This window comes from Egretta garzetta, unplaced genomic scaffold, assembly GCF_000687185.1.
Source record: "Egretta garzetta isolate BGI_Z169 unplaced genomic scaffold, ASM68718v1 scaffold204, whole genome shotgun sequence".
Classification (NCBI taxonomy): domain Eukaryota; kingdom Metazoa; phylum Chordata; class Aves; order Pelecaniformes; family Ardeidae; genus Egretta; species Egretta garzetta.
The window spans coordinates 353,957-363,463 of NW_009259424.1; positions in this window are offsets into that span (position 1 = coordinate 353,957).

The following is a 9,507-nucleotide window of genomic DNA, read 5'->3' on the forward strand; positions in this document are numbered from 1 at the left end:
ACAGCAGCCCCAGGGAACACCAGTCACCATTTTCCTGCCTTTATGACCAGCGAGTCCTACATACGCTTTCTCCCCGGCGCTAGATCGGTTGTCTTTCATCTCCTACGCTTTAGTGCAACCGCTGCAAATAACGTCGGGCCCTCCCCCTGCACGTGTGCCGCGCGAGGTGCCGCGTTTCTCAGCAGTCAGCTGCGTGAGACGCTCATGACTCAACGCCCAACAGAGGCAAAACGTAGAGACAGGTACTGTGGGATTGCCAAAATACCCCCCCTCCCCGCGAGGCGCCCACCCGTCAGCGTTCCGCGTCACGGGCTGAGCTCACAGAAGCGTTCGGCTGAGCCGCGCCTGCTTAGGTGACAGCTTCCTCCAGAAACCTGTGGGAATTGGCTGCCTCGGCACCCTCAAGGCTTGGGTCTAAGAGCTGAGATTTCTTCACAGCTGAAGTCTACCGGTCCCCTCTGCCAAGATGCAAAAGGAGCTGCTGGTTTGCAAGTGGAAGAAGAAAATAAACAGGTTTTCAAGTCGGTAGACTCTCCTCCACAGTACCATTCTCAGAAAGGTTTTTAAACGCTTTTTGCTGCATGAAGTTCAGCTTTTTAAGGATACACCAAAGGAACTGTTAAACAAGTCTTGGAAGGTCACAAATTCTGCTGCCCGCAAAAAGCACCTTGAGAGGCCAGCAGCTAATCTGAAGCCAAACCAATGCTATGAACAGAATGATCATAGAATTGTTGAGGTTGGCAAAGCCCTTTAAGTTCCCCCAGCCCAACCGTTCCCCTACCCCTGCCATCCCACCCCCAAACCCCGGCCCTCAGCACCGCCTCTGCCCGGCTGTTAAATCCCCCCAGGGGTGGGGACTCGACCCCTTCCCCGGGCAGCCCCTTCCAGCGCCTGACAGCCCTTTAGGGAAGGAATTGTTCCCCATGGCCAACCTCACCCTGCCCTGGCACAACTTGAGGCCATTCCCTCTTGTCTGAGATAACAAAGAAAAAAAAAAGGCAATAAGGAGGAGTGCACGGGCTGACACTCTGTGTGCGTGTCTGTGTGTTGCTGACAGAAAACAGCAGAGCCCCGTGGCAGCTGGGGCACCCAAGGCCCCTGAGGTTTGCAGCGGTTAAGGCAGGAGCATCTCCACTGGCAACAGAAGAATTATGCTAGGGCAAAGCTGGAAGTAAAGGAAATCAAACCTCTTTTGCTCAGAGCACCCCTCCTCCCCTGCCTCTTTGCTGACACCAGTCAGGTACTTCCAAGAGTTCTGGCAGTTGCATTTCAAGATCCCCTGTGCCTCAGGCGAGAGCTTGCGCTCTCACAAATACATCAGTCAAAAACCAGCCCAAGAAATAAACCAGGCACAGCATCATCTCGAGGCTCCTTTACCTCGGTAGCTGTGGCGAGCCCAGGTAACAGATGCATGCTCTGTTTGCTTTTAGCTCAGACAAACCCAGGCAAAGACAATCCCATGCAGCGCAATCACAAATAACGGTTACAAACCAAAACCACACTACAGGCACCAAAGGGAACCGGAGGCGATGGCAGGTTCTTCTGGGGATCTGTAAGGTTTTGAGGATTAAACATAGCCAGCATTGTTAGTATTCAACCTACCTCCCTCCTGAGCCCAGCGCTACAAGACCAGGTAGAAATTCACTGCTGCCTCTACTGTAACCTTCCAAAGCCAAGGCTGCCGTCAGTGTACCTGGCTGGGCCTTCAGTAACGGCTTTGTATTTAACACGTGTGTAATTAAAACACCAGAGCTGTGTGGCATTCCTTTAAATTAAAGTGCTGTTCCAATTAGCAAAGCTTCACACCTGCGAAGCCTTACACCAGGGAGCTGGGTCTTACATTAATGAGATCTATTACTGAGAAAAGACACAAGAACCCCTCACTGCTCTGCAGTTCATTTTTCTTCTGTGCCGTTCCAGCTCCGGTACCCCGAGCATCTCACAAAAACACCATGCGTGGAAAGGTTTCATCCAAAGGACAACGTTGGCATGAGAAGAAATGGTTGTAAGTATCATGAATTGGTTTAGGTTGAAAGTTGCAAGGAGTTTCCTAACTGCGAGAGCCACCTGAGCTGGGAACCGCCTGTGGGATGGGGAGGCAGGGGACGTTGGGTGGTAGACACCTCACCGGTTTTTAGATGAAGTTCAAGAAATTTCTGGAAGGGTGAGGTGGCAGATGGAGCACAACAGCCAGGGGCCGGGCTCGGTTCCTTGGGCAGCCCCTGGCAGGCCTCCTAAAAGGCTGCGTGGAATCGCTTGGAAAAAATAACTCTTGGTTTGTAAACAGACGAACGGTTGAGTGTAGGGGTTGAGCAGCTGCGTAGAGGAGGTGGCGGTGGTGACCACTCCAGCTGGCCGGGAGGAGCTGTTGTGAGCACAGCCCGTGATCCATACGTGCAGCACCGCAGGAACTCTGGCGGTAAAAACTATAGAGTGCCTATAGAGTGCCGGGGGCGAGGGTGCTGAACTCCTTCGGTTGTGGCAGCGTTAGGCGAAGAGCGGGACTTCAGTGGAGGAGTCTAAGCAATGAATCACCCCGTGCCTTTCTCCGTCGGGATCTTTACGCGCTGCTAGCTTCTCCCTACCCCCCTGAAACTTCTGGGTCTTTCCCCCTTACATGCAGGACCAAGGAAAGTGGACGTGGTTTAGGGCATAGATTTAGGCTTCCACTCCTCTGCTCGTTTTCTAAGAAAAGCACCTTGCGATGTTCACTTTAGTCTGACAGTGTCAGTTTTCTTGCTGGGTAGTTTAGACTTAAGACATTAACAAAGGTAGGTCAAGGGGGATAATTAAGATGTACACGTGCAAATTATAATGACACGCTCCGCAAATTTGCATGCGACCTTTGGTTAACATTTAAAAAAAGCCATGTGGATTGATTTATCTAATAAACATTCTTTAGGGTATCATCGAGGTATTCTGCCATATGCTTGATTTTAAATGAGGCTTTAATTAAGCTAGAATTTAGAAAGATGTTAGAATTTCTTGACGACCAGGGCTCGTTGTCACGAGGGTTATTCCAGCTCATGAGAGGCGCTCTATTTTGTTTTCATTTATTTATTTATTTTTAATTATTATTGTTTTATTTTAATTTATTATTATTTTATTTTTATTTCCAGCTCATGGGAGGTGCTCTATTTTAGCTAGAGGCAAGTGACCGAGAGAGTCTCCTTGTAGATGGGAACTCCACAGCTCTCGGGGAAGGCGTTACCGTTCCTGCACGGCCAAGGAGCAGCCTCTAGAGGAGCTGGTGGGGAACAGACCTCGTCTGATCATGACTGATCATAGAATCTCTACGTTCCCGACGTACATTGGCCACTGTGAGTTTTTCCAGCAATACCTTAATTTAGTCATCACAAAATGGTTAATATTTCACTTTAATAAAAAATACATAATATTTCAAAATAGTCTTGAATGACTCCAGCTTGAAAAATGAAAACGACCTTTAAATCTATACAGGGCAGTTCCTTTGGGCGCTTTTGATGGAATAATTTATTGAGTTCCTATATTCATCATGTGTGCACAAATGTCATGTAAATATTACAGCTGTACTCCATGACAAAACAAGCGTAATGTAGACACAGAATTATTCAGAGAACTGACAAATGGGGAAGAAGGGAGATCTAGTATTTTCTGTACAAAAAATATGCAGCTTTTTGATAATTTGTAAAAATGCATAACTTTAGGCATTTCAGAGAAGAACACTGTATAAAAATAAATATTCTATGTACAATAACACACACAGGCCAGTCCAGGGTTAGAATCATCACTGCAAAAGAAAACATAAATGGGTGTTAGTGACCATTCCCTAACCAGTGTTAGTGACAGCTCAGCGGGGGGGGACGACCACTCCGTGGGATGGACAGACAGCAGGACAGCGTTAGGGAAGCTGGCTGCGGGGTCTCCAGGAGGAAAAGACAGGGTGCTGGATCCCAGCAGAGATCCTTTTCACTTCGCTGGGCAGCGAGGGTGGGAGGTTTGACCCGGGCTGACTCTCTGCCCCCGCTTTCTTCCTGTCACTGCGGTCTGAGTACTTGGCACTAATGCCCGCAGCGGGTACCAAAGGTGGGCCAGACCCTGGGGAGCGGCAGAGGGGCCGATGGGAACCTCAGATGGGGGCTCCTGAGGCAGCTGAACCAGCAGACACAAAGGCAGGCGGAGGGGAGGGGTCCTCACACCCCCTTAGCCCAGAATGGAGCTGCCAAGCCTGGTCCCTAGGAGCAGGGCGCTGCAGCCCAGCTGCCTGGCCACCCCTCAGCAGCAGCACTGGGGGGGTCTGGGGCTGAGAGCCCGGTGGGGGCAGCCGGGGCACTGAGGTGCAGCTCCTTCACTCTGCTGAAACCCAGCTGTGACCCCCCCGCCCCGCTGCCGGCAGCCTCCTGCAGCACCCAGGCCACCTGGGGGTGCCAGCTCCCCACACTGGTGGTAATGGAGTTGACCGTGGGGAAATCTAATTTTTGTGCAAGTAGTGGAGCACTCAAGGCCAGGCAGCTCAAAGGCCACAAATACAATTCTCTCCCTTTTAGCCTATAACACTGATCAGCAATATATGAGGGAGAGTTTTGCTTGCTGCTTTTCGGGGGTATGGTCCTGGAAATCCCATGCATGCCTCCACACCTCTCAGCCAGGCTGACTGAAAAGCATCAGCAGGACCTGTAGCACTGCCAGCTCAGCACAGTCACAACACTGCCAGGATTATTTTACCTTATTCCAGCAGCCTTGAACTGGAAGGCCATCTTCCCCCTGCAAAAAAGACGGATGGAATAGCAGTTTAGGACACCAAAACCAGCACAGAGAACGAGGAAAGAAGGAGTGGGTTAACAGCTGCGACAAACAGTCTGAACCAGGGCTGGAGGAATAGTCTGAAAGATATTCCTCACCCCTTCGGAGTGACCCGGGCTTCTGGCTGACATAACCAGTGCAGCTTGCAGCAAGGGCTGGGGGCTGAAGAGGGGGGCTGCCTGCAGGCTACGCAAGGAACTTATGTACATGAGGTCCGTAGGCTTGTCTCGTTCCTCGCTGAGGAAGGCGTTTAGCCAGGCTTCCCCGAAGGAAGGAGGGAACACAGGAGGTCCCCTTCAGCCAGCAAAAATATCGCAGGAGGTTGGCAATGGAGAGCACGAGGTGGCTGGTCTGCGTCCTCAGGCTGGACTCTGTAAGGCTGAGGTTGTAACCAAACCCTGGGCCTTGGGTCCTGAGGAGAGGGTCTGGAAAAACCCCGCCATTCCCTTTCTGCCCTGCTTGTTAAGGGGCTTGCTTTGTCGTGCGGGCGATTGCCCAGCTGTCCCCTCTTGCCTCCGAGAAGATCCCGCTGCTGGGAAATGGGGAAGGCAAGAAACTAGGCAGCCTCTGTGCCGGCTGAGGATGCCAGAGCTGACTCCCTGAGAGGGGGGGCTTTTGCCTCAATAAAGCCAGTGAGATTTCTGCAACAATCCCCTGGTGCTTCTGCAACCCTGAAGTCTTGGGCTACATATCCCAAGGTGGGCACGTGATTATTTTTTTTATTATTATTTTTTAATGTTGGAGAAAGTTGGAGACTTTCAGGGCTGTGCTACTAATAGACTGAGACTGTAAGGCTGGGAAATGCTTTTGTGGATTACTGCCATTAATTTTGTCTCAGCGCAGCCCTACTCGATGTGAGAAAACAGGAAATTATGTCAACGCTAAGGTGCTCTCGAGCAGGAGATGAAGTCAGATGTAAGGAGCTATGCCTCCGACACGAGAAGTCAAATACTTCTGCTGTGCCTGCATGCCAGATTCGTGGGCTATCGCTGTTCCCCAGGAAAGCTCAAGAGCAGGGAGTGAAATTGTACACTGCACGATGCAGGCACGTTTCTTCATTCAAACGACTCCGCTCTCACTTCTCCAAGTACTGCGTGAGAAACCTGCAGCAGTGCGTGTCATCCCATTCGAGAAGGGGGCAGGAAAAAAAAAACCAAACCCAAACAGAAAAGCAAACGCGCAGCAGCAGAGTGAGAAATCAACTGTTTAAAGGAGATGCATTTTCAAGGGCCCGATGAAGGGAACGCTGCCGTGATGCTACACCCGTATTGCTTTCTGAAGGCACCTTTTAGACTGCGCTCTCCTCGTGGCATTTTCTCCCCCTCCCCTCTGCTGCGTGGAAATACTGAGTTACGGGTTGATTCCTGGGCAGATTGTGGCGTTCCCATTGGTACATGGGTGGTGGCAGGAATGACTGGTGTGGTGCATTGCAGGGGGAGACGGGGAGTTAGGAGTATGAAGGAACGGGAGGCCAGGGAGTTACAGCTTAGGGATCAAAGGAACACCGGGGTCACAAGGAAGTGTACGTTGCAGGCGAATTTGCCGAGGACGGAAACGCGACGTGCTTATTAGTACCGAGTATCTCCTTCCACATATCTCACATTTGTAAAGCATTAGTTCACGGCCGCCGCAAGTTACACACATGGATGCGTCAGCTGGATGCTAAGCTTTTAACCTAGTTGGATCAAAAAACATGCTTATTCACGTTCCCAAGCTAGCTTGCATGCCAGAGCACTATATATAAAAAAAAAAATAACGGCATCTGTATTTCACCAGATTTTCTGGCACGTTTCCTTAACAAAAATAGGAATGAAAAGAAGCGTACGTTCTAATATGGCCATGCGGGGTGAATCCTAACTGAGAGCAGAGACAAAAAAATAAAGGCGGTCCACCAGGGCACCGGTAGAATCCCTACGCCCGTGAAATCAGGTGCTTTATTCAGCCAAACATTCCTCCCTAGAAACCTGGCCATTATCAGTGGGAGGTGAAACACGTGGCTCAGGGGTCTTTCTCCTTTGTGGACTGTTCTGGGCAGGTATTATTTCACCCGTGGGACTGGCAGAAGAATTTCTTTCTATTACCCAAAATTTACAGAGCAGCAGCCGAGACTTTGCAAGCAGCCACCACTACAGTCGCTGCCCCGAAGAGACGATGGCAGCGCACAACGGAGGGAATGCTGGATGGCAGGCTAGCGTTAGCTGTTCACAAAGGTCAAACCACAAAGGCGATTTCAGGCCTGGTTTCCTCAGGAAACGAAGAAAACCAGCCAAACTAAACGTGGCTTTTTTTCTCTGGGGGGCGTTTTTCCAGCTAGTTGAACTGACTGATACCCCATCCCTTGTAAATGGCACCAAACGTCTTGCAGTGAGCGTAAGGCTTGGAGCAGCCATCCTCCAGCAAACCTGGTCACGCCTGGAGGGGCAGGGGAGTACAAGCTTCGACCCATTATGGAGTCGTTGAGACTGATGTAGGAAGCAAAAACCTCACCAACTGCTGCATCTCCAGAAAATAATTAATAGAGTGGTGATGCTTAACGGGGTACTTGGAAATCAGTCAAGGTTAAGTGCTCCCGAATACCATGTCCTACACTAGTTGGGTTAGATGAGACAATAAATACAATCATCGTCCTTTAATACTTGAATAAGATGGGTATTGGGAAACAGGCAATTCAAAATTCAAGTTTCTTGGATGCTACAGGCGCCATTTGTGACTTGTGGGGAGAGTCACACCTCGGAATCGTCTAGCAGGAATCGAGGGAGATAAGCGACTGGTTAATACGGGCCAGTGTCACACGGGCTTGCTAACAGGCAATTTTCAGTCATCTTAATGTCTAGGGTGACTGAGGTAATACCGAGCGGTGTTAGGCTGTGCCAGCCACACACAAGCGCTTAAAAATAGAATTAACGAAGGAGATGAGCATTGCAGCTCCTTGCTAGAAAGCCAAGCCAGTGCAGAGGCAGGTCTGCGTCCATCAGTCTCCCGAAAGTTCTCAAAGTGAAGGCAAAGCAAGAATTGAAGCAGTTGTAAATAAATCAGCATTCCCGCTACATTTTTCCTCGTGCCGGGAAGCAGCACTGATGGCAGCTGTGAATTGCAGCATGAAGGCAAAGGGTCTGTTTCCGACAAGAGCAGCGCGAGGGAAGGTAGGATGGGAACAGGGAAGGAAGGAATTGCCAGGTGTGTCGGGGGCATGCGGCTATTCGGAAATAACAACCAAGATACAAAAAGCAAACGAGCATGCAGGAAAGGGAAGGTACGCCATACCAATGGGCATGGGGCATCCAGGCCGTCCAGCCCAGGTAACCCCGGCTCACCCTTCTCGCCTTTAAAACCTCGGAGACCCTGTTTATGAAATCAACCACTATCGTTATTTCAGTTAATGCCAGTCACCTCCATGTCACGAGAGGAGAGGCCGAGTCCCCCACCGGGACTGTCGCAGGGCACTCTGCTGCATACCCAGAATACAGACGGCCCGTGTTTTCAGTTTTAGTTTTGCCTGCCTAATCAGGAGTAGCAGTTTCTGGTTTTCTGCAATATACGAGTCAGGAGATACTCCTCTGAGTTACACCTGAGAGGACGGGAATGGTGTTTCCTCCATTTCGAAATCACACGTTCTTCCCACCCTCACGAGAAAACCCAGCGGCTGAATTTCCAGATGTGGGATCCACAAGTACTCCTGGCATTTACGGCAGTACTACAGATTTTTGGCAGCGTTTGTTGCGGCGTGTGAGTTTAGATGAGAACATATACACATTGCTATATTCATTCATTTGCCTAGGTTTATAGACAATATATTTGGACAGAAACACATCTCATTTAAAACAGCTGAGATTTGTTTTCCCTCTGGGTAACGCAGCTCAAGTGCCCTGTGTTGCTCTCAGGCGACCGCATCAGCTGGCCATTACTCCAAGGCAAGAAAAACAGCGGTCAGGTTTTGCCGTTTACGTAGACACGATGACACTAAACATTTCCAGAGAAAAGCTGGAACTAGCAGCAAAGGAGCCACGGGGCTCTGTCCGCAAAGGAGAAAGCCCTGGGCTCCCAGCACATGGGACGGCCCCCATGTACCCCAAACTTTTGTGAGCTCGGGAAGAGGAAGGAATATAACCACGGTCACTCCACAGCCTGATCGCTCAAAGGATCCGCGGTTCCCCACCGAAGCAAGCAGCTTTGCCATAGGCTGCGGTGGGAACCAGGCCGGGCCTTATCTGAGTGCTGTACTTTTTGCAAGACCATTATTTTTGTTATGATTTCCTTCTTTCTTCCCCACCAACAAATCTTAAAACAATACATTTGATGAAACAGAACATACCAACGGACAGGGTGCATCTAATCCAGGCGCTCCTTGGTCTCCCTTATCCCCTTTAGACCCTCTAGAGCCTTTCTTGCCCCTCTCCCCCTGTAAATAATAGTTTAGTCCAAGAAAAAAAAAAAAAAAAAGAATACACAAAAAAAGCTTTAGGATCATCCATTTCAAACAAATGTCAGCGATAGTTTAAAAAAAAAAGTAAACATTTAGGAAACATTTTAAAAGAGCAGCAATATCCTTTGGAGGCGTTAAGTGAAAAGACAACGTATGGAGCTACTGACCACTACTTAGCTGCATAAACACATCGGCCGCTGCTAAAGCCCCACGCCGATGGACTGCAAGGGCTCTGTGCCAGGGGGATTACAGGTGCCCCTCAACGCCACGGGCAGGCCCGTAGCCCACAGTCACATCGGGAG